Source organism: Adiantum capillus-veneris, chromosome 14 (assembly GCF_014529385.1).
Source record: "Adiantum capillus-veneris isolate H3 chromosome 14, ASM1452938v2, whole genome shotgun sequence".
NCBI lineage: Eukaryota > Viridiplantae > Streptophyta > Polypodiopsida > Polypodiales > Pteridaceae > Adiantum > Adiantum capillus-veneris.
In genome coordinates this window covers 36,309,717-36,336,060 of record NC_140944.1, presented here as the reverse complement: position 1 = coordinate 36,336,060, position 26,344 = coordinate 36,309,717, and positions in this window count along the sequence as shown.

Genomic DNA, 26,344 nt, shown 5'->3' with positions numbered 1-26,344 from the left:
AAAGCACGACGGGTGGTGCGTTTGGGGATCATTCACCGATCTCTTCTTCTACGAGTGCGAGTGTGAGTGCGAGTGAGAGTGAGAGTGCGAGTGCGAGTGCGAGTGCGAGTGAGACGCAGCATGCAAGTGAACTGAATCTCGGGGGTGGTCGGGAGGTTCGAGCTCCGTACAACGGAGTGCGTCCATATTCAATTGCTCCTCTGTTGTATCAAAAGTCTGCAAAGATTCATCAATACAAAGATCTCTTTCTCTATCTTTTGCTGTCGATCTCTATTATTCGGTTCCCGTGACAATTGGTATCAGAGCACGCGGTTGATTCTAGGCATGGAAGGATACGAGAGGAGGATGAAGGAGCAAGAAGACCTGATTCGGTGACTATGAGAAGATCTGAAAATTGCAAATCGGGAGCGTGCTGAGGCTCTGCGGGGAAAAGCAGCACGAGAGCTTGATATCTATGTAGACCTTGATGGCCAACATGAAGGTGAAAACCATGCTAATCCACCTGGAAACAATAATCATCGTGGTGGCGTTGGGGTACCGCCAAAAGAAACGATGACGACAACCAAATCATTCTTAACGAAGGCTAAGCTTAAAGAGTTTGATGGCATAAGAAAGATATGCGAAGATTTAGAAGCGTGGATTGAAGAACTCAAAGATTTGGATTATACTTTCAATATCAAGAACACGACCATGAGACTTTCGAATGCTCAAGCAAGGTGACCGATAAGAAAATACGTACCAAGATGGCTCAATTGGAGACTTTTGGCGATGCGTACGATAAAGGTAAGTCATCTACCCCTTCTTTGTGACGTTTTATGTCTTTGATACGTCCTTTGAAAGCTTCTGTGAGATCGAATTTATGCGTAGAAGTTGAGATTAAAATTTGAATTTCTTAATTGATTTGGATAGTATTCATTGCTTCTTATCGTTTAAATTTATTGAGAAATTAAACTTGAAATTAAATCGAGAAGTTAAAAGACTTGTGGACTTAACTAGTGGTAATAATAGTTTCACGAAAGAGTTAGTGAAATTTTTATTTTTTTTTCTTTGAAGATTCGAAATCATAAAGATGATTTCTACAACATAAACATTGATATGCATGATGTTATCATTGGTATTAATTAGATCATTGAAAATCATGTTTTGATTGATTGTTAAGAAAGAAAAATATATCTTTAATCATTTGATGATGATAAGCCACACTCTTTGTGGAAAGAAAGAGATTCTAAATCTAGTTTTGGCAATGGAATTGATAAGGTGACTTAGATAAGAGTGTGAGACGTTGCTTGTGTTTGCTTGTGTGAGATGTTGCTTGTGTTTGCTAATGAGATTAAAGAAGAATCTGGGGATAAACATAAAGAGACAAATCCAGAATTTATAGAGGATCTCTTACATGAAGTTAAGGATGTGGTCCGGACGATCTTCCTGGTATACCTCCGCCTAGAGCGGTAGACCATGCCATAGATCTATATCCAAGAGCGACACCTTATTCAAGATCTCCATACAGGTTCAATATTGATGAGCTTAAACAGCTCAAGATACAACTTGATGACCTTTTGAAAAATGGTTTCATTAAACCTAGTGTATCTCCTTGGGGTAGTCCTGTGTTATTTCAAAAGAAAAAATTATGGTACATATAGGTTATGCATTGACTATAGGGGATTAAACAAACAGACCATCAAGAACACATATCCTCTTCCTCACATAGATGAATTGCTTAGCCATTTGAGTGGTGCCACAATATTTTCAAATATTGACCTTCGTTCTGGCTACCATCAAATCCGCATCACGGCCGAGGACATTCCAAAGACTACTTTTCTTACACGTTATGGGCATTATGAATTTACAGTTCTTGCTTTTGGTTTGACTAATGCACCAACAACCTTCATGTGCTTAATGAATAGTACTTTTCACCCGTATCTTGATGACTTCATTCTGGTATTTTTGGATGATATTTTTGTGCATTCTAAGAATGAAGAAGATCATGCATTGCATTTAAAGAAAACATTTGAGGTTTTGCGTGAACATAAATTGTATACCAAAGCAAGTAAGTATTCTTTTGCAAAGGATCAGATTGTGTATTTGGGAAGAGTGATTTCTAAAGAGGGGATTCACATTGATCTTGATAAAGTTAAGACTATGTTAGTAAGAGATGTAAGAAGCTTTATGGGTCTAGCACAATATGAGAGAGCACACATTAAAGATTTCTCTAAGATAGCAAGTCCTTTGACCGAATTGACCAAGAAAGACAAGGGTTTTGTGTGGACTTCTAGCTGTGAGACTGCTTTTGAGACCTGGAAGGCTAAAATAGCGGAAAATTTTGTTTTAAAAGTTCCTGAGATGGGCAAACCATTTGTTGTGTCCTGTGACGCTAGTGGTGAACAATTAGGTTGTGTTTTGACACAAGAAGGAAGAGTGGTTGCATATGAGTTTAGGAAATTAAGACAACATGAATTGAACTATGCAACACATGATCTAGAATTGCTTGCTGTTGTTCATGCATTGAAGCATTGGCGTCATCTTTTGCTTGGTGTCAAATTTGAATTGCGTACTGATCATCAAAGTTTGAAGTATATTTTCACTCAGCCATTGTTAAACAACAGACAAAGGAGATGGATTGAATTGATGGCTGAGTATGATTTTGACTTGAAGTATTTGTGTGGGAAAGAAAATAAAGTTGCAGATGCATTGAGTCGTAGGCCCATGTGTAATTGTTGACTGTTGTGCGATCCAATTTGATTGATGAGATACATGCTGAAGTTGAAAATGATTCCTTTTATATGCCTATTTTGAAATTCTTGCGTGAGAATATTGGTGAGATCTATGAGAACAAATATCACTTGTATAAGGGAAATCTATATTATTATGACCGCTTGTGTATTCCTGCAAATTCTGCTTTTAAGAGTCAAATTCTGCATGAGTGTCATAACTCACCTTTTTTTGGTCATCCTAGATTGAGTAAGACATATGAAAATATTAAAAGTTCATTCTTTTGGCCACGTATGAAATTGGATGTTAAGAACTATGTGCGTAAATGCTTTCAATGTCAACAAGTTAAAATTGAACATAAGAGGATGCCTGGTGACCTTCAACCCTTAGACATTCCTTTACAGAAGTGGAAGTCTATATCCATGGACTTTATTATTAGACTTCCTACTACTTGTGAAGGGTATAACTCGATCTTTGTGGTGGTAGATAGACTCACAAAACAGGCTCACTTCTTTCTCGTGAAAATAACTGATACTGCTTTGACCATTGCACGCTTGTTTGTGAAAGAGATATTTCGTTTTCATGGCATGCCCAAGAGCATAGTGTCTGACAGAGATTCTAAGTTCACTTCACATTTCTGGAGAGTGACTTGTGACTCTATAGGTACCCAATTACGCATGTCTACTGCTTTTCATCCTCAAACCGATGGGGAAACGGAGAGAGTGAATCGTATTTTAGAAGATATGTTACGAATGTATGTCAATGAGAACCAATCTAATTGGAATGAATATTTGCCTTTGGTTGAATTTGCATACAACAGTTCATATCATTCATCTATTAGGATGACCCCGTTTGAAGCAATGTAGGGCTATAACTGTCCCATACCTATAAATTTTCTTAGCTTGAGGAATAAGGTAGAACTGTCACGTGAGATGCTTGAGAAAATGGATAACGAGTTGGCCAAAATCAGGGGGAATATTAGAGAATCTCAAAAGAGACATAAACTGTATTATGACAAGAAACATCGTGTTGTGGAGTATGAAACTAGTGATATGGTTTTCTTAAAGGTCATTCCTGAGAAGTCTCATTTGATTCTTGGAAAGGATAGAAGATTGTCTCCATGATTTGTTGGGCCATTTAAAATTTTGAAGCGCATTGGTTCATTACCTTACAAATTGGAATTGCCTTCTCATGTTAAAGTGCATCCTGTATTTTATGTGAGTATGTTCCTAATGTGCATCATGTTTTACAAAACAACTCTAAGTTGAAAGATGACGGACCATTGACTGTAGAACCAGACTTAGTACTAGATAGGCGTTTTAAACATCTGAGAAATAGAGACATTGTGGAAGTTTTGGTTAAGTGGCAGAACTATCCAGTAGAGGATGCATCATGGGTTGATTTTAGTGTTTTGCAAAGAGAATTTTCCTCTCTTTAGACCAACTCTGAGGACAAAGTTAATTTTGATAAGGGGAGAATGTAATAGGACTAGTCTTTGAAGTTCTTAAAGTCGAAAAGAATGTAGCAGGGCATATCTTTTGTTAGCACGATTTGAAAGATTGTTGAATAGTCTATTAAATAGAGCTTATATGAATGAGTTGAGATATTAAGAGAGAACATATATTCTTTTTTTAAAATAATACACTAAAGACGGATTTGATAAAGATTAATGAATAATAGATAGTCTATCTATGAACAGTAAAATTGAGATTTTTATTAATATCAATGTTTTATATTTATGTGTTTTAGCTTTAAATGCATGGGTAGGCTTAAAATAAGTTGTAAAAGTAGTGGAGACCCAAAAATAGAGGTTTTATGAGTCGCGACCTAAAAGTTGCATTTTTAGCCAAACAGAGACGTTTTTCGCAATTTTGTTTGCAATGCCTTGTAGACTAGACCTATTCCCGTCGTTTTGAGTACCTGGATCGTTCTGTTCTGAGCTCGTTTCTAAAAGTTATGATGAAAACAAACAGAAGGCAGCAGCAGTGTACTATACACAGGGACAAACAGACATACAACATCATACAGTTCTCCCTGCTATCAACCAAGAAGTGGATTGTTTCTTCATGGTAGAGTATGGCAATTGAGATTATGAAGGTATTTAATTATTTTTTTGTAGGCGATGCAAAAAACAAATGTGTGAAACAGGATACACATGTGCTAAAGTGTCTTCATGAAAGAAATCTAACCTTTTTAGTTTACGATCGCTTAGCGATCACGTTCTTATATTATTCTCGCAGGTATACTTGGTACGAAAATCGTACAGGCTTTTCGAGGAAAAGAAGGATAAAAGCACGACGGGTGGTGCATTTGGGGATCATTCACCGATCTCTTCTTCTACGAGTGCGAGTGCGAGTGAGAGTGAGAGTGCGAGTGCGAGTGAGACGCAGCATGCAAGCGAGCTGAAGCTCGGGGGTGGTTGGGAGGTTCGAGCTCCGTACAACGGAGTGCGCCCATATTCAATTGCTCCTCTGTTGTATCAAAAGTCTGCAAAGATTCATCAATACAAAGATCTCTTTCTCTATTTTTTGCTGTCGATCTCTATTATTCGGTTCCCGTGACACTGTCTGAATGGATTTTCACTTAACGTGTGTTGGTATGCTATGTACCGTGCCTTGAGGTCCTTCGGCATAGGATGACAAATCCTTGAGTCAATTTCGAAGAATCCTGTGATGAAGGCCTCTTCGAATGTCTGCAAATAATGTGAGGGCAGGTACATTAGCTTGGAGTACATTGCCATCAAAATGTGTCGTGGTGGTGAATCCTGGAGATTCCAGCAGATCTCTCGGTTCCCTTTCAAGAACAGATTCCACGGATGATCGTTGCCTTCAGTGTCTTTAAACACCTGGATAATCATCCGGGCTATCATTACTGCATTTGACATGCTGTCGGGGGACATCCCGCAGCAAGATTACTGTCGAATTCAGTGTGTTGACCATGTAGGCTACTGTAGGGAGCTGCTGCGCTGTGAAGACCCGGTAGTTTAGTTTTTGCGGCCTTGAGCCTTTCCATGTGGTGAAATCCTTCCACATGCGTCTTCTAGGGACAAGGCAGAAAGTAGGATCTATTTGTATATGCTGAGGAGCCTTGTGGTAGTTAGTTAGATCCTGTGGTCGTTTGTCCAACCACTTCTACCTCCACTTTGGGTGGTCGTCGACAAGCATCTGGGCTTCTTCCGCTGTCAGTGCAATGCCTTCATAACCCCTATTTTTGTTTCGTGGCAGGGCTGGCCGCATCTTTTCCTTCCACAAAATTGCTTTATGGAATATCAAAGGAAATGGTAGGTACTCTAGCATGTTCTTAATGCTCTCAGTGAGCTCATCTCTAATATCCAGATCTGGCTCAAAAAATTTATGCTCTTGATCCCTTTGGTGTGATGTTTCAGGCAAATCAGGCACTTGTTGTTCGAGGAGCAATTGCGGTTGACTCTGAGCTTTGTCTGCTCTGATTTGTTGTTGAAAAATCAGATCTTCTTTTTCCTTTAGCAGCGTGTCACCGATCTGCTTCTGAGTCTCTAATTCGGCGCTTGCTTGAGCTAGTTGCTACTCTAGTTCCTTTATCTTTTGCTCATTTGCCGCCGTCTCAGCCACCATTCCTGATACGAGCAGCTGTCTTTGAAGCTTTTATTGCTCTAGCTCCGATTTCAGTGCCGCTATAGTGTTCACTGCTGTGGCATTGTCAGATGTGGAGACCAATGCTTTTGATAGTGTTGTATGAACTGTTAATTCTCTGAAATCTGGCGCTCTTGTAAGCAAGCTACTCCGTTGCTTTCTGTACTCTTGCCATCAATTCTTGGCATTCCTTTTCTTTGGCGGTTAAATTTTTCCTGACCTCCACCAAATTTCCGATCAGAGACTGAGCCTGCTGTCGCCCAAGGTCTCTTTCCTCCGTTGTGAGTTCTAGTCGCGTCCTCAAGCTCTCTAGCTCCTCTTGCCCAGATGCTTGCTTTTGTTGGTCCTCCTGTACCTGACTTTCCTTTTCCCTCAGCACCACGTTATGACATTGGAACTGTCTTTCTAATTCCTTTAAAGTTTTCTTGTAATCAAAACTAGTAACGGCCTGGTAGGCTTCCTTGTATCCGATTGATTCTGTAGGAGGTATTAACTCCTTTTGTGAGGTTGAAGGAGGAGGAGGTGGCGGTTTTTTGTTTGATGGAGAAGGGGGAGGAGGAGGCGATTTCGGCGAGGGAGGAGGTGGTGATTTGGGCGAGGGAGGAGGCGATGATTTAGTCCAGGGAGGAGGTGAGCTTGATTCTTCTGGTACATGCCTCTTTTTGGAAGCATCTTCCCCTCGTTGCGAAGCAGCTGCTTCCTCTTTTCTTTTCTTTAAAATCTTGATGATTCTTTGGCGGGTCATATCCGCCGCCCGTAGCGCTTCCACATTCCTCTCTCTTTTAATCTTCTTTAGCTGCTCTGCTTGGTTTGTTTCATCAGTTGCATCTTTCTCCTTCGTTCCTTCAGTGGACTGCCCTTTTGCTCTGCTTCTAACCTTTTCTTTTCAACCCGTATGCGTACCCATGTGATATTTGAGCATCCCTAAGTCACCTTTTGGTCTTTGGCATTGGTTCGGCCCAATTCTCCTTTATGTGATTATTCAAGACTAAAATGATTATATCTGTACTTGTAGGAGATTCTGAGATCCATTCGAGGTTTTCTACAAATGTTCTGACTCTTCGTCGGACAGTATGCCCTTCAAACTATCCATCATTATTTTTAACCGGAATTTGGTAGTTGTAGGTCAAATTTTCCCGTTTCAGTTGTGTTTGACAAATTAGGCCCATTCCATTGGCAAATTTGTTTTTTTGCGGCCTTGAGCCTTTCCATGTGGTGAAATCCTTCCACATGCGTCTTCTAGGGACTGGGCAGAAAGTAGAAAGGATCTATTTGTATATGCTGAGGAGCCTTGTGGTAGTTAGTTAGATCCTGTGGTCGTTTGTCCAACCACTTCTACCTCCACTTTGGGTGGTCGTCGACAAGCATCTGGGCTTCTTCTGCTGTCAGTGCAATGCCTTCATAACCCCTATTTTTGTTTCGTGGCAGGGCTGGCCGCATCTTTTCCTTCCACAAAATTGCTTTATGGAATATCAAAGGAAATGGTAGGTACTCTAGCATGTTCTTAATGCTCTCAGTGAGCTCATCTCTAATATCCAGATCTGGCTCAAAAAATTTATGCTCTTGATCCTTTGGTGTGATGTTTCAGGCAAATCAGGCACTTGTTGTTCGGGGAGCAATTGCGGTTGACTCTGAGCTTTGTCTGCTCTGATTTTTTGTTGAAAAATCAGATCTTCTTTTTCCTTTAGCAGCGTGTCACCGATCTGCTTCTGAGTCTCTAATTCGGCGCTTGCTTGAGCTAGTTGCTACTCTAGTTCTTTTATCTTTTGCTCATTTGCCGCCGTCTCAGCCACCATTCCTGATACGAGCAGCTGTCTTTGAAGCTTTTATTGCTCTAGCTCCGATTTCAGTGCCGCTATAGTGTTCACTGCTATGGCATTGTCAGATGTGGAGACCAATGCTTTTGATAGTGTTGTATCAACTGTTAATTCTCTGAAATCTTGCGCTCTTGTAAGCAAGCTACTCCGTTGCTTTCTGTACTCTTGCCATCAATTCTTGGCATTCCTTTTCTTTGGCGGTTAAATTTGTCCTGACCTCCACCAAATTTCTGATCAGAGACTGAGCCTGCTGTCGCCCAAGGTCTCTTTCCTCCGTTGTGAGTTCTAGTCGCACCCTCAAGCTCTCTAGCTCCTCTTGCCCAGATGCTTGCTTTTGTTGGTCCTCTTGTACCTGCCTTTCCTTTTCCCTCAGCACCACGTTATGACATTGGAACTGTCTTTCTAATTCCTTTAAAGTTTTCTTGTAATCAAAACTAGTACCGGCCTGGTAGGCTTCCTTGTATCCGATTGATTCTGTAGGAGGTATTAACTCCTTTTGTGAGGTTGAAGGAGGAGGAGGTGGCGGTTTTTTGTTTGATGGAGAAGGGGGAGGAGGAGGCGATTTCGGCGAGGGAGGAGGTGGTGCTTTGGGCGAGGGAGGAGGCGATGATTTAGTCGAGGGAGGAGGTGAGCTTGATTCTTCTGGTACATGCCTCTTTTTGGAAGCATCTTCCCCTCGTTGTGAAGCAGATGCTTCCTCTTTTCTTTTCTTTAAAATCTTGATGATTCTTTGGCGGGTCAGATCCGCCACCCGTAGCGCTTCCACATTCCTCTCTCTTTTAATCTTCTTTAGCTGCTCTGCTTGGTTTGTTTCATCAGCTGCATCTTTCTCCTTCGTTCCTTCAGTGGACTGCGAAGAAATGTCTACTTTTGCAACCTTTTGCTCTGCTTCTAACCTTTTCTTTTCAACCCGTATGCGTACCCATGTGATATTTGAGCATCCCTAAGTCACCTTTTGGTCTTTGGCATTGGTTCGGCCCCAATTCTCCCTTTATGTGATTATTCAAGACTAAAATGATTATATCTGTACTTGTAGGAGATTCTGAGATCCATTCGAGGTTTTCTACAAATGTTCTGACTCTTCGTCGGACAGGTATGCCCTTCAAACTATCCATCATTATTTTTAACCGGAATTTGGTAGTTGTAGGTCAAATTTTCCCGTTTCAGTTGTGTTTGACAAATTAGGCCCATTCCATTGGCAAAATTTGTGCATTTTCCTTGAAAATTCAAGAGAGTGTATTTTTTAATTGAGTTCCAAGCCTGGGCCAAATTAAAAGTTGCAAAACCTGCATCTGGGGGCACCGATCGTGATCGTACAACAGGGGCCAAAATTACTTTTGACACCTTCAGATTGTAGGCGAGGCCGAGGGGAGGTTTTTTGCATATTCTGTCTCAAATTTTGTCAGTGAGGTACACCAACCGCGATCGGTGTACCACCACCAAACTATGATTTGATCATATGGATTTGTTCTTGACCTTGTGAGGAGCACATTGATGTGTTCTGTGCCTGGAAAAAGTTTTGTTTGGATGTCTCTAAGGACCCTTGACCTTTTTGACTCGATCCAACTTTGATTTGATCCTTTGCCCATTTGTGCAATGATTCGCGCTTGCATGCGTAATAGACTTGATCTTTACTTGATAAGGAACATAACTATGAAATCTGGTATGAAATGCTGGCTCTGACCATCCATACAGGGTAGAAATGTGGCAGCTCGCTCTAGGTCAAGAGCTCTCTTCTTCTCTCTCAAAATGTGAAAATGAACAATGAGCTATAATTTGGCCTACTTGACCTATATCTTGTGGAGATTTCATGACATAGGGCTGATTTTCCTTACCTTTGATCCCGATATAATCTGCATACCATCTGTGGGTCGAACCACTTGTCATTCCTGCGTCGTATGACCATTTGATGCGATTTTGGCGAAATGTAGTCATGATCATTAAGGCTGAAATTCGACATCTTCAGATTAGCTTCATATCTTTCATGCTTGATAACCTTATCATGATACTTTGGTATTTGCTTCCAGACATTGATTCCGACACTTGTGAGCGATATTTTTTAATTTTTGATGTTTTATTAACGAAAATCAAACAAAATAAATTGAAAATACTTATTAACTGGCAAAAATTAGCCAAAATTATTATACGCACCCCTAAGCATATATTTTCTCTAGAAGCATCCCAATGCTCCGGATTTTGTCATTACAGCTCATTATTATGCTGGTCGAATGATAAAAAACGCTAAAAATGCCAGGTTTTGATCGAATATTTTCGAAATTGAACTCTAAATAATGAAGAAACACACACATTATGTACATACATACACGTTGGACCCCTTAATGGCCCTGACTGCTGCTAGATTCATCAATTACTCTCCCCTTCCTTGACTAAGTCGTCCCAGACGAAGGTTGGGTGCATGTGCATGGGTTTTGGAATCTGTGTCTATGCATGGCCGTGTAATGTGGCCCTATTCTGTTGTTTGAGACAATGCGTTGGGTAACAAGGTGTTGTGCAAGATGCGGGGACTGAATGTAGTTTTCAGTGGATTTTGATGGCGAGGGTAGTTGTGTATGGAACAGAAGAGCATGCAGTCGAATTGCTCTTTCCCTGATTGTTGGTGTTGTGATGGCAACTATTTTTGTAACCCATTTGTATGTGGTTTGTTGCATCTTTACAGATTTGACTTTAGTCTCCTGAATTTTCACAGGTTCCCAGTGCCATTTTGGAGGTTCAGGCTTCTTGTTTTGAGTTTTGGGTTTCCTTTCGGTCTCTGTCTCCGATTCTTTATTTTTCTCCAGTTTTGGTTGCCATTTCCACTCTGGAGTAACTCCTGAAGGTATTTGATATGGTGCTTCTTTTGTCTGGAGTTTGTCCTTAGGTAGACATATCTTGCTCGATTTGTTGGGCATCATTCTTTTCTTTATCCATACTTTTCGAACAACCTTTTGTGGTGTTTTTGGCTGATGATCCGGTTGCTTTTTGTATGTGGGGATACTCGGCCACGAGTGATCAATTTTGGCGAATGGAGTCATGTACGTGTTAGAGTCGCGTGTGTACATCAACGCATGTTCTGACCATTCAGTGACTGCATTGTACGTTCTCATCCATGGAGCTCCTAAACATAGTGATTCTCTGCTTTCTCCATCTTTCAATACGAAATTTGATGAGGACAACTATTTCAATCAGTATTGATTGGTAAGTTTACTATCCCCAATTTTGGCATTGTTGCTCCGTTTGCGGCTTGTAAATCACGTGTGGATTGCACTAGGGGTTCATCTGTAAGCATCCTGTAAGTGGAGAAGTTGACCACATTGACTCTTGCTCCTGTGTCAATCAATGCTCGTTGATATTTGCCATGCGGAAGTCTAACATTGATGCGAACATCGATTCCTGTTTCCCATTGCTCATTAGTTTGAATTATAGAAAGAGGAATTTGAGCCGTATCTATTGGTTGAGGAAGTCTTTGTCGTTGTAAGTGTTGTTTTTGTTTTAAAATCTTGACTTTGGCCTCCTCCTGCGCTTGAGCTTTTGTCTCCTTTGCTTTGTTCTTGCGCTCCTTCGCAACGTGTGTTTTGGCAACCATCTATGAGGTTAGTGGTAGGTTGTATTTCTTTAGTCTGCAACCACTAATCCAGTTAGGCATTTCCTCTCCCTCTAATGTCGCAGGTTTAATGGCACTGCTAGATGATATGTCATGAATCACATAGGGTCCATTGCCTAGCTTTTTGAGTTTCCGGGAATGTTGTTTCAGGGTATACATTAAGACGTAATCCCCCGTAGCAAATTCCTTGCTGATAACATGTTGACCAAAGAACGATTTCATGTTTCATTTTTGCATGTAGATTGATGCAACGGCTCTCAATCTAGTTTCATCCAATTTTTCCAGGACATCTACCTGATTGGATAATTCATGGCCCGTCCACTCTATTTGTTTAGCGACCCGAAGCGTGGGGATAAGAAATTCAAGTGGCAAAATCGCTTGAATTCCATAAACCATGTTGAACGGAGTCGTTCCGATTGTTGTTTTGTAAGCTACTCTATATGCCCATATAGCTGAATGCAGCTTTTGATCCCAGTCAGCTCTCGATTCGCCAACAATTTTGGTGAGAATTGTCACCAAAATCTTATTCATACTTTTTGCTTGGCCGTTAGCTTGTGGGTGATAGGGAGCTGACTTCTTGTGAATTACCATGAGTTTATCCAATAGGAATTTGATCACTTCATTGATGAAGTGAGTTCCTCTATCGCTCACTAACTATATTGGTAAGCCATATCTGGTGAAAATGTTCTCATACAAAAACTGTGCTGTCATTTTTGCATCATTTCTGGTTGTTGCTTTCGCTTCCATCCATTTTGTTAGATAATATGTTTCCACAATAATGTATTGAGCGTGCGTTTTAAATCCCGGAGGCGCTATTGGTCCTACAAAATCTATTCCCCATTTTGCAAACGCTCTTGCCCCCATCATTGGCCTCACGGGCATATCATCTCGTTCTCTAGAAATTTTTGTTTTCTAGCAATCGTCATATCATTTTACAAACTCTTCAGCGTCCATGAATAGTGTAGGCCACCATATGCCTGCAATAAGGATTGCTTTGGCCATTTTGTCAGCTGAGAAATGTCCACCAGCTTGTCCGCCGTGTGCTTGCTCTAAGGTAGGAATGTATTCCTCTTCAGTGGTGCACATTCTCAATTGATTGTCTTTTCCCCTCTTGTAAAGATTTTCCTCAATCAGTACATAGTTTTCTGCCTCTTTCGTGATCGTTTTGATACGTGATCTACTCATCTCTTCAGGCAGTATCCTGGTGGTGAGGTATTCAACAATAAAGTTACTCGATCGGGGTGCTACAGGTAATCAGAATAAAGTCGCGTGCTCTATTGGCTTTTGAAGCGTGCATCTAACGCATGATTTGATATACATATGAACACTATGTTGCATTTTCGGCCAATACACACCCATTCTCATCAATCTTTGATACATTTTTGTGCATGCCCATTGTGAATCCCCGTTGTTTGTACATGAGCTTGGTTTAGATACAATTCCCGTTCACTCGATTCAACACAAAGCATAAGGATTTGATCCGATCCCTGTTTGTATAGCTTTCCCACCAACATTACCAATGATCTAGATGCTTCAATGGTAGATGGTTGTCTTGTCACATTCAATGACCCGATAGTCAGCAAAGGAATTACATCCTCACTCCATCTTGGAACCATTTCTATGTTGAAAAGATATGCATCTGGCAAATCATCATCAACTCCTACCAGGTTTTCTCCATGCATCATTCTAGTTAAATGATCTGCTCTTTGATACGTAGTTCCTTTTTTGACTACTACCATGAAGTCAAAATCAAGCAATATGATGAACCATCGAACAATCCTCCCCATACTGCAAGGTTTGTTTACTAAGTACAGTAGTGCTTGGTGATCAATGAAGAATACACATTTATTGGAAAGTAAGTAGTGTCTAAAATTTTTCACCTCATAGATCATACCCAAACCCTCCCTCTCAGTTGTTGTGTAATTCTTCTCTGCATTGTTCAGTTGTCTACTAGAGTAACTTATTGGAAAATCCATGTTGTTCTCTCCAGGTTGTGCAAGTATGCAGCCTATTGCATACGTTGATGCATCTACGTGGATGTGGAATATCTTTTCCCAATCCGGAGCCTTCAAAATTGTAGCGAAAATCAACCTTTGCTTCAAAGTTTGAAAATATTTCTCGCACTCATCCATCCACTCAAATTTAGTTATCACCTCGTAAAGTGGTTTTGCAATTATAGCGTATGAGTAGATAAATCTGTGATAATATCCACAATGGCCCATAAATGCTTGTGCCTCCTTTACCTTTACTGGTCGTAGTAGATCAACAATGACGCTGATCTTCTCCATGTCTGTTGATATACCATTTTTGGACACTATATATCCCAATATTTTGCCTTGTCTTACCATGAAGACACATTTCTTTGGATTTAGGCAAATCCAATACAGTCTGCATTTTTCGAACACCTTGGTCAAGTGCTATATGTGCTCCAATCTTACAAGGGAGTGAACGCACAAGTCATCCATGTAAATTTCTAAGAATTGTCTTAGATATTCTTTAAAAGCATGACCCATTAGTCCCCGCTGAAATGTGGCCGGTGCATTTGTTAAGCCAAAAGCCATTACCCGGAATGCAAAAATACCCCATTCAGTTGCAAAAGCCGTTTTGTGCTGATCCTCTGGCTTTATTGCGAGTTGGTTGTAACCCAAAAAGCCATCTAAGAAACTATAAGCCTCTTTACCTGCCACTCTTTCTATTACATGATCACTAATGGGTAGGGGATAGTTGTCCCGAATTGTAGCAGCGTTTACTTTCTTGAGATTGGCGCACACTCTTATCTTTTCATTTTTCTTCGGGACCACCACAATCGGTGAAACCCAATCGATGTGCTCAATTTTGTAAATAAACTCTGCCTCTTTAAGTTTATCTATCTCATTCTTAAGGGGTATTGTGTGTTGACAGATACTTGGATCCACCCCTTTAAGATCTTTGTATGACCATGCAAACACATCTCTATACTGTTTAAGAGTAGCTACCAAAAGCTTTTCCTCTTCTTCAGTAAGATATGTGGCAATATATGCAGGTTTTGAATCTTCTCCCGACTCCGCTAGATCTATTCATTTGGCTTTCTCAGGACCGTCGTACGATGTACCCGGTTCCTTCAATTCCCTCATTGGTTATTGCACTATGATTTTCCTATCTTGTATGGTATACTTCTTATAATGGGATGGTGCATCCATCTTGTCAGGATTTGTGTCCTCATTTGTTTCCAATTCAGTCGTCCATATGTCTTTGAGGGTTTGCTTGAGCTTATTGTACTCTGTTTTCCTCTCTGTTTTGGTCATTCCAGACCCTGTTTTCCCCCCTTTATGCGACTTAGTCGTTCGCTTTTCGTGCCTGTTCTTCTTTTTGTTTTTCCATGGTTTAGTTTTGATAAACCGGTCAGTGACCTTGTCTTTGACACAATCATCAGCTTTGACAAGCTTTAGATATCCCGTTCTGTCATTGATAAGAGGCATCGGATTATGCTTATTCACCCTTGATTTTCTTGTTCTCTTGGATTTATACCGCTCCTGTCGACTAGGTTTTTGGTTAGGAAACTCGTAAAACCTGTCCTGTCTTGACCTGTATTTCCTATTCAACGAGAGCAACCCACGACATCCATGATGCCCGAGAACAATTAAGTCGAAAAACAGGAGCAATGAGACTCATCGCAGACCATAGACCGATTAGTCCATCCCAAGTAGCGAAGTGCATGCCGAAGAAGTATAGTGGATCAGGGGATCCATATGCCCATGTATCGCTCTTCAAGCAAGTCTTAAGAGCAGAACAGATCACTGATTTCCATACTCAATACGAGGGATTCGGGCTGACCTTGGAAGGGACGGCCTTAACATGGTTTCAACCTTTGAACCCTGGAACTTGTCCGAATATTGAACATGTATTGCGCGAGCTCGCAGAAGAATTCTCAAAACGGGGTATAAAGCATAATACGGTATCACAAATATATGCTTTTAAACAAAGGGAGAATGAAAAAGTGAAGGAAGGAACCTTGAGATTCAAGCAATACATTGAGAGGTGCCCGAGGAGGGAATTACCGTAGGATGAGAGATTGTTTGTGCTCTTCGTTGAAGGACTTAGGAATGAAACCTTGAAAAAGGACCTTCACTTGAAGACATGTAGCACATTTCAACAGGTTACAAGGGAAGTGTTATATCTTGTTGATAATTGCAAATCATATGGGGAAGTGTCAGAGGATACCGATTCAGTAACCAGTGGCTCTTCATCTTTTAAAAGCGAACCCTCTACCAAGAAAGATGCTCAGGCGTCCTTGATGCCGACATCTGACCAAATGATAGAGGAGGTAACGAAGAGAATGCAACAACATATGAGATCAAATCCGGTGATGAGACAGTCTCATATGAGGAAATGTGACATATGTGGGGGGGATCACCCGACGCCGTGGTGCACACAACAGCCGAAAGCACCAGTTGCGAATGGACGAGTACTGAAATGGTACACCATAGTGAAAAAATGGACAAATCATGGGACAGAAGAGTGTTTTTATAACAAAAACTATGTGAGAGAAAGACCGTATGGACCTCTAGCAGGACCACCCCATCCACCTCCTCTAAGATATCAAGTTGGACCAAATATGAATCTGGTAGCAGGAGCAGACAGACCTCAAAGTGTGTTGGGTCAACAACCTCAATTACCACAGCAAAATAGAGCCATGATTAGGTATGCTCAACCTTGTCACGCATCACCAAGAACAAATAGTACACTTCAAGTTTCTTATTATGAGGAACCGAATGAGCCTTACGCAATAGAACCTGAATCACAAATGTACGCAGACGAAGCCTATCAACTGTGGGCAAATAGCGAGGGTATGGCACCACCAACGTATGTAGCACAACCTTTGAGAGATCAATAGTTGGTGGATGAAAGAACGCTAATGTTCATTGGGAACCAGAATTACAAACCAAGAGGATGTCCTAATAGGGCAGCACAACCTATGGGACCACCTCCTCAAAATCAACCACCAATTGGACAGTGCTATAACTGTGGAAGTATGGATCATTGGGAGCGTAACTACCCTTTTAAAGACGAAAGATTGATAATTTTTGGGTTTTGTGACCGATGTGCTGTGAATCACGTGTCGCCAGATTTCCCAAAGAATCCAGACAACAAGGAAAAAGCAACTATGAATATTGTGGGGACGTTACCAAGTGCAAGCAACGGATCAAAAATCGATCCCATGATCCAAATCAATGCGATAATCAGAGCCCAAGCCAAGGACTTAGAGAAAAACAAGCCCTTGGAGGAAAAGGTCGAGTTGTCGATACCCACAGAAAATGAGAGTTTATCTGTGAGAACCCAACGAAAATCCTGGAAGGCGAAACGAGACAGGATGAAAACAAGAAGGTTGAAAACCCAAATTGCCATGCAAAACAAAATACATGAAACGAAGGAGCAACTGAGACAAAATCTACTACTAGGAGGCAAATGTGATGGGGTGGCTGAAAATGTCGGACCTATTGCCGTATGTGTAGAGATAGGAACCGCACGACCTCGATTCGTAGCCATTGATTCTTTGGAATGTAACGTTCCCATGGGGCTTGGCATCGAATAATGAGGTCGACTGAAAGAATCAGCTACATGAGTCCTCTCTCCACCTGTGGTCATCGGGTCTGGCACGACAATTGTAGGTGTTGGTCTTAGTGGGCTTGGAGTGACATAATACTGGTGAAGCAGTCCCCCAAAGTACGTATATCCTTCCAACTCCTTTTTATCGATTGCTATGTATCGTCTTCCATACTTGTCGTATGCGGCAATTTTTGTTTCCACTCCCTCTGTGTAGGTGAAGACATAAAGTCTTTTCCACTCAGTCATCTCTCTGACATACGGTTCCTTGCATCTATAATACAGATCTTGCTCTCCATTATTATACTTGTATAACCCCAAGTAGACATTATCCGTGTTGACTCTCAAAGTTTCGTTTTCTTGCCTTAACCTTGCGTTAGGTAAGCTCATTGTTGGTGCCTTTTCCTCATGTTCCTCATCTATTTTGGCTTTCATGCCCATCAATCCCCACTTGTCTACAATGCTATGATTCAGGACTACCAAGTACATGATACCCTCGTCATCTAGGTACCTATCTCCGCCATAGCTCACAGGCACTAAGTCCCTGAACTCACTTGGTCTATCTTCTATTTTCACACAGTAGCGGTCCATACCATATTTGTATATCTTGGCACCTTGCTTGTTGTCATATTGATACTTGATGAACAATAGCTTTATTGTGGCCGAGGGGTCTGATGGTCCTGCTGCCATGTTTTCTCTTCCATTTAGTTTTATTTGTCCCAAGTGTTCTGTGGAATACTCGTAAGGTCTCTCTGAAGAAGTATCGGAGATGCCTTCTTCAAGGATGGGCTCTAACGGTCGTACTACCCCTTGGTTTACACTCTCCTCCGTTGATACAACACTTTCTTGATCCGCTAAATTTCGGTGTCGGATGTTGATTTGTTTTCCTGATCTCAAAAACATGAAGAAAGTGGGATTTACTGATTGAATCCAAACCTCTTACTTGAAGATAGAGTGATCTTCTAACTCCTGCGACTGCATGGATTATTACTTGATCAGTCTCTGCAAATGAATACACTTGATGGATATAAGATCAATGTATCATTCCAACTGTCAGCAGATTCAATACTTTCACAATGATTTCAACACAATTTTGCTTGCAGATGATTGATAGTATGTCCAATTTGAGTTTTGACAACTCCTCATATCTTAAATAGTCTAGGTCTATGAACAGGTCAAAAATCAGTTAGATCTGGGCCAGAGGTACACCGATCGCGATTGTACTTCTGGGCCCAAATTTGACCAAACCTTATCAGCTTGTTCACTAGGATATTTTCAGGCTACCTCTCTGATACTTTTGTAACCATACTCTAAAAAGTCAAGCTTTTACCAGTTCTTGGTTGGAAGTATCTGTTTTTGAGAATCTGTTAGTTTGATCTAATTTTCGTGCTTGATTAGGGATTTGGAAGCTATCTGGGGCTGTCCTGTGTACAAGCTATCCCTCTGTATGGCTCCTTCCCAGTTTTCATGTGTTTTGGTCTATTGAAGGTCAATTTCTAAGCTAGTTTAGCAGTTTTTGACTTGGATCTGTATTCAGATGGTTTGACAGGTATTTTGAGGTTTCTGGCTCTAGGTTCTTCAGACTTTTATGTTTTTATACACCTCAGGATCCCACATATGAAATCTAGTCAAAATCTGGCACTTAGGTACACCGATCGCGATCGTAGTTCTAAGCCTGTTTACCATGCAAACTTATTCGGAATCGCAAGAAACTTGAATGGAAGCTACAGGGGACTATCAGGATTGTATCCTATCACTATCACAACATTTTGAAAAGGTACAAAGATCGCAATCGTTCGTCCCAAAGTCAACAAAAACAATGAACAGGTGATCCTAATGGGTCGTTTTAGGGTCCCTAATGCCCCTCCTAGGGTCAAAACAACATGAAACATGCATATAGACCTTTAAATGAAACAACATGAAACATGACCTTTATAGTTTAGGTCTTTACAAATGGCTTGTCTGGCCAAAAGCTCTTAAACTTCTAATTGGCTCTCTAATATATAATTGCTCCCAGAAAAATAATCATAAATCCTTTGACAAGTTCTCGGCTTAGAGATACTTCCTTACAAAATAATTTTACAAAGGTTTCTCATGAAAATATGATCCTTATCTGGAAACGGCCGCTTGTCGCTTCATCCGCCAAACACTTGGGAGGGTGCAACTTGCTTTGATAGCAATTCTTGGAATTAGGGTTGCACAAAAATATACACAGCTTGGAGAAGACAAAGAAAGCTCAAGGCACACAACAGAGAGTGTATTACTTAGTGTGAAATGGAAAGATAAGATAACCCTAGAGTGATGGGCATATATATAATACAGGGGGGGTGGGAAATCTCCTTGTGAGGAAAAAATTTCCCGGGGGTCCTAAGTATGTTCACACACATCACTATCACATGTATATAGTAACATGATGATCTACAATACTGACGTTGAGTTGCATGTCCAATTTTTTAAATATAGTCCTCCGAAAATGACTACTAAACTTGGGATCACAACCATTCACAATATTGTTGGGAAATCAGTATAGCCTATATAGATTGTCAATAAAAAACTTTTCTAACTCTAGAGTTTTTAAGCATGGACTTGGTTGGAATAAATTTGCAAAGTTTAGTCAACCAATCTAGTACCATTGATATAGAGTCATGACCTCATACAGTGGTCGATAAACACACAATAAAATCTTTAAAGATGCTTTACCATGGGAATATTCAAAGGATGTAAAATACCTCCTGGTTTTAGCCACTCTAGGTATCATCCACATCATCAGTCCACAAAGCAAAGGGGTTCCTATTCCTCACACATGCAATATACACATACTCCACATGCACCAAGGCATCCAAGTGCTTCACACTTCATATGAAATGAGTTAGCCCTAGCTTCATCAACCTCACAATGGCTACAATCCATGGAGGCATTTGCAATTCATTCAATGCATGGGAGACATCTTGGGTAATCACCATTGGTAGAATTATTTGGTCTTCTTTTTTCTAATATGGTGTTGTTGTCTAGGTCCTTGCTACATGTTACCCCCACTCTTTTACCTCAAGCCCTTGTTGTATATTTCCTTTTTTGGGAGGAAAATCTCTTATCAGATCTTTATGGAGATTGATATGGTTTAATCCATGGTAATCAAGTTTGTGGCACATAAGTTCTAGGCCATTTTTTAATTAGGGGATGTATACTTTGTTTTCTTTATTGAGATTCTCTCTTCTTTCTTTGGAGTGCAACTAGATCTCTCTAGGGTTATGTATAATGCTCTATGTTCCCCATCTCACCACTTTTTGACCTTAATGAAAAACCTTTTGTCATTTTTAAAAGTTTTGAAGTCTATGTGTGAGCGTACTGTGTACGAGAGAGAGTGTGAGCTTCATCTTGATGCTACGTATGCACCAGTGGTCGGAATAGAGTGTGGAGAAGTGCAGCGTGTTGCCCCCGACGAGATCTACGCACCGATACCAACATTGCATATGTACGGTCCGGTTTTGCGAGCTCCATCTACGAGCTTCATCTGGTGATTCGGTGAGCATATGTTGTCTGATTTTGCATTGCAACATATCCACGCGTTCACATTGAGTAGAGTTACACATTAGGCACTTTAGATTTCGGAAACGAAGACCTGCAAATTTCGGCCAGACATCCTACGTGATTTTGCACCGGGTGGTTTGGGTTTGGGTTTTGGTTCCTAGACCTTAGGGGGAGCGACCTATTTGTGTTAGTAGGGTCTCCTTCAAGTTCTGTGGTGTTTCCAAATTGTTTGATGGGTGTTCGGCTCTAGAAAGCGTTGTAGGAAGTTTCCTCTCATGCACTCTTCAAGACTGTGACTTAGACATTGGGTGGAGACCTCTATAGGAATTAGTTAGGAGTTGGTCGAGTGTAGGTTGACACCTTATGCTTGCTTCCACGCATCTGCGGGTCGAGCTTCTTCCTTAGCTGACAAATATTGTTAGGTGAGTTCGCGCTGTGCTGACATCCATCGCGGCATACCTGTCCAACATTGGGGCCGCTACCGAGGATGAGGGCCCTAAGTAGGTGACCGAGACTAGTCCTTGAGGATAGAGGTCCCTCTAGCTTGCCAGAGTACTATTTTACATTTAGATAGAATCAGAGGGTGGTGGACTCTCTAGGTCTTAGGAGGAGTCTAGGGAGCGTGTGTCTAGTGTGGATCTTCCGTCTTAGGTAGTAGTAGGTAGTAGTAGGTTGTGGTGTAGAGAGTAGGAGTTGGAGTGGTAGATGTGATGGTAGGTTGAGTTGAGAGTCCGTGTGAGGCCAGGAAGCAACCAAAACACCATTATCACCATTTCACATGATGAGTAGGAGTAGAGTAAGTAGGACATCATGATTTAGGATCTAGAGCACTTCATGCATGTATACTTGCTTGGTAAATTCATCACAAGTTTGTAAAAGATGCAAAAGTGTGTTTGAAAGCTGAAGTGAAGTCCAAAAGTTACTGTGAGTGTTTCTGATAGAGCTGTAGAGCATCAAGAGTATTTTTGTCAGGAAAAAATTTAATTTCAAGCCAGGAGACAACCTACGCGTAGGATGTCTACGGGCTAATCTGGTGGGAATTTTGGGATTTTGAGTTGACGAGTGTGTTCAGAAGGTGGGGTTACCCGATTTTCAACTGGAAAGTGAAAATAATTTGACCATATCTTGACAGGATAAGGCCATATAGACTGAAATTTCCAGACATCCTACCCAAATTGTACTAAAGCATTATTTTAAGACCAAAACCATAGGGTGTGCTATCTGAGCACACCGTGGACACTGGTGAAGAAAGGCCCAGGGCTCCAGAGTTGAAGGAATGCCTCGCGGCGCCCCGGTATGCGGTGAGAGCTTCCCTGTAGTCTCTCTAGCTGTCCTCTGAGAGTATGGATCATCTCTAGCCAAAAGTCACGAACAGTCTCTGTTGGTGGCACAGAGCGAGCCTCAAAAATGCAGAATTAGCGAGCCCGCCAGATGAACCAAAGTGTCAGGCCATTGATGAGCTCCCAACACTCCTTTCTCTCACTGCACCATTCCTGTGGAGTAAGCTCTATAGCAGGCTGGAGTGTAGGTCGCCCCCCCTGTATCACTATCATCCTGCTGGTGGAAGATAGCTCAAACCGAAGTGCTGGGCCCGTGAGAGTGGACTAAGGAGCTGCCCCCCAAGTGTACTCTCTAGCCGTGGAGAGAGTAGGCTCAGCCAAAGAACTCGTAGCCACACTTGTTGGGCCGAGGGACAGTTCCAAAGACAATGACATTGACTCTCCACCAACTGGTCACAGGCTGCACATGCGGTCGAGAGACCACTATGCACAAGCCAGATTCCTACTGTTGTGCTCTGTGTGCAACCAGCCACTGAAACAAAGTGACACGCCTTGGCTGTCTGGAGCCCCACAGCCTCTGCCAAAAGGCTACCAGGAACTCGACTGTGAGGCCCTCCTCCTGCCAATCAAGTGCTGCAGCTGGGAGGGCCTCTCTCTCTGCTGCTAGTATATGACGTCCAAGCCGAACAATGTACTGAAAGAAGGGGACTCGTGGGTGGTCTGCAGAAGAGAAGGGGTCCCTCCATAGCCACTCACTAGGATCCCACTGTACTCGTGCCAGTGCACAACACTCCCAAGCCCAAAGCCTCCAGTGTCCAGTCTCAAGAGATGCTGGGTCAGGGTCTACGACGCAAGTCCTCCCATAGATGCCCACAACTCGGATCGTCTGAAAACAGTACTTTGCTACCTACGAGGCCTCTACTCCAACTCGCTGTAATCGTCCCCCACCCTGAAGCTCAAAGAACAGGGCTGGGACTGTCTCAAAGCAGGCCCTCGCTGAAATGAGAACCTCCACTCGTGTGAAGGCTCCCATCCACCGGGGTGCTACTGGCTCAAGAGGGGTGAGCCACTCAGCTGGAATCGACTCTGAGATGTCCTCACACATGCTCTGTACTCCTCTCATGCCCTACAGCTGAGTACCATGTACCTCCTCTGACAAACTTGTGAACTCTAGCCAGTGAACTCTAGCCAGTCACCTAGAGAGCGCGCTGGACCTGCTGCCATGGGACCCCAGGAAACATGCAGTCGACTACCAACCAAGTGGCCTCTCTCAGTGCTAACCATGGGGTTCTAGACGAGGGGCTGTCGTAGGTGCTCCTCCGTGCACATCGACTGTCGTTGCTCCAGGCCACGCCGTAAGAGCTCCCAAGAACAAAGCAAACTCACAGCAAAGCAGTCCTCCAGTCTCCTACTCAAACCAACTCGGCACATCTCTGTAAAGATCCATCTGGTCGAAGGTTGCCAAGGGCCTCCTGACAGAGGCACCCTGACACAAAGCCTCTACACTGCAGTGGAAACCCTGGGTGTTGCCTTCGCAATCCAAACGCGTTGGGTAGAAGCAACGTAGTCGACCCCTTGGTAATACCCTTTTCTAGAAGCTTCTCAATTAGCAGGTAATGGTAAACAACATAGTTAATCGTGTACAGAATGATGAGAATCTACTTGAAAAGTTGCAGTAAGCACCCGTGGGGTCTTACCCAAAACAATGCGTCCATAGACACTCATTGTGCTATAGAGAGAAAGAATAAGAGCATGAGGATACACATGCATGTAAAGCCTAGCTCTAATGGACAGCCATGCTATCTCAACTGATTGCTGCATCGATACTTCCTTGTAGAGATCAGCTGCTGTGAGTTGAAGATTATCAAAAACTCAACTTGAGTGTTGCATTGAAAACATGTACTGCAAAAATGACACGTTTTAGCTAAGAGCTAGAGCACCTTGGCTCAGGCTGACTTACGAGCAAAACATGTATGGAATATATATATAGAGAGAGAGAGAGAGAGAGAGAGCATGCTGGGCTGAGGAATTTTCCTTAAATTTTTAGAGGGTGTACCCAAGCTGTGTGCTTTTACCCATCTTATGCCTAAATTGCAGCTTATCATATAAGCATTCCACATTTTTTTGTGATGAATCTCTCATCACGAGAGGTAAAAGAAAAATAGAAAACTCATTCCGACCCACCTACCATGCAGGGGTAGTGCTTGTATGAGGATGAATTAGCATTGGCACTTTGCCTGTGAAATAAGTCCTAGATTTAGGTTCCTTTTAGTTTTGTTGTGTGTTGATAGCAACCAACAATCATTTTAAACACTCCATCACTTATTCTGCCCTTGACAGAGTTGTGAGTGTGATAGCGGAAGCGTATTTCATAAGCCGGTAGAATTGCATCCACCTAACTAGCATGACTTGCATGCAGAATTGTAAGTCCTTGCGGAGAGTGATGTCCTCAACCATGAGAACCAAAACCATAAGTGCCTTGCAAAGTTTAGACTAGTAGGGATTCCGTGAGCTGATATTCCCATTTTGTTAGTTCCGCAAACTTGTGTGCCACTACCCGTGCTGTCAAGTCATTGGGCAGTACCTTGGCACAAGGGAGAAGTTTCATGAAAAAGGATATTTCATGAAAAAGTTTTTTTGGCTTTCTCCCTTAACAATCTCATTAGGGCTATCATCCTTCTTGGATTCTTCTACAAGGGTTATGGTTTTTCTGTCGTTCACTTATTTTGACTGAATATCAAGGATATGTTGTGGTGTAAGCATCATAAAAACTACAAAATAATGTTGTAGCATTAAGAATGATATTATTGATGTAACTTTCAAAGCTCAAAATTGATTAATTTTTTGTGGATTTAGCAATACTTCTTCCCTCTTAGCCCTAAAAAACTAGAAGGACTATTTTTTCGGACACAATTGGTACGTTGGATGCTATATCTTGATGGCACAGATTTGGCTATCTTTGCTCTTGGGAAAACTAAACTCTACCGTAATGTTTTACTGGTCTTAAGTCACAAAAGGTTGGATTGGACAATCTCTGCATAGGATATTGAAGGTTCGTATCTTTTATGCCGATGTGGGATCAAAAGGGATGGTGGCCTTCTGATCAAAATGATATGTATAATAACATCTATCAAAGAAATGGGGCTATATAGAAAGCATCTGTATAACTATCTCCTTAAAAAATTTAAGATACTCTACGAATTTGGAGTACACGAGCTCTTTTGCACATTTTTTGTTAGCTAAAATGGTTGTAAGCTGGACATGGATAACAACTGATATAGTCCATTGACACCTCTAAAACACATCCAAGGCTACCGTATCTGTTGTCTTGTTTGAATGGATGCAAGTGATGACTCTATCTTTTCTTGGATTTTTTAAAGGCTTAAAGCATAGGTCTATACATGATTACACATACACATGCTACTGGGAAAGTACTTATGCTATCAATATATATTGGAATGAGGCTTCATTCTCATAAACTTTGTACAAAAATAATTATAAGACTGAGTTGTTTTTGTACTTATCATTGATTTTTCTCTAAAGAAAACTCTCTTTTGAATGTAAGTTCAATTATGTCTTATTATTTAAGTAAAAACAGCTACACACACGCATACGTGCGTGCACACACACACACACACACACAACCACACCCCCCTCACACACACACACACACACACACGTGCGCGTGCGAATCAAACATAATAGAAGAAGTTAAAGGAGCTACCTCTACAAATCTCACCTCCAAAGCTAAAAATAGTGGAAGCAACCCAAATGGTGCAGTTGGCATTAACTATGGAAATAATCAACCATTACGTGAAAAATCCTATCATTAAAATAATGTTGCAAGAAAATAACATTGAAAGGAAATGCTAATGCCTATGATTACCACGAAAATGATCAACTACAGCTGCATGCTACTCCCGCAGATGGAGAATATGCATTTTAATACTTTTGTTGGCACACTGCACGTACAGTTTTAAGAGACTGCCTTACACTTGCAAAGAATACAAGAGGGTCAAATGAAGAACAAAGCTCTTACCAGCTTCATCTCTATCCCAACTCCTTTGCATATCAGGTGTAAAAGAGAGGGAATGAATGTGTGTGTGTGTGTGTGTGTGTGAGTGAGAGAGAGAGAGAGATCGTGTATTCAAATACCATTAAATTTTCATCATAACAGCTATTAAGATCACGCTAGAGGTTCTCCCAGCAAAACCA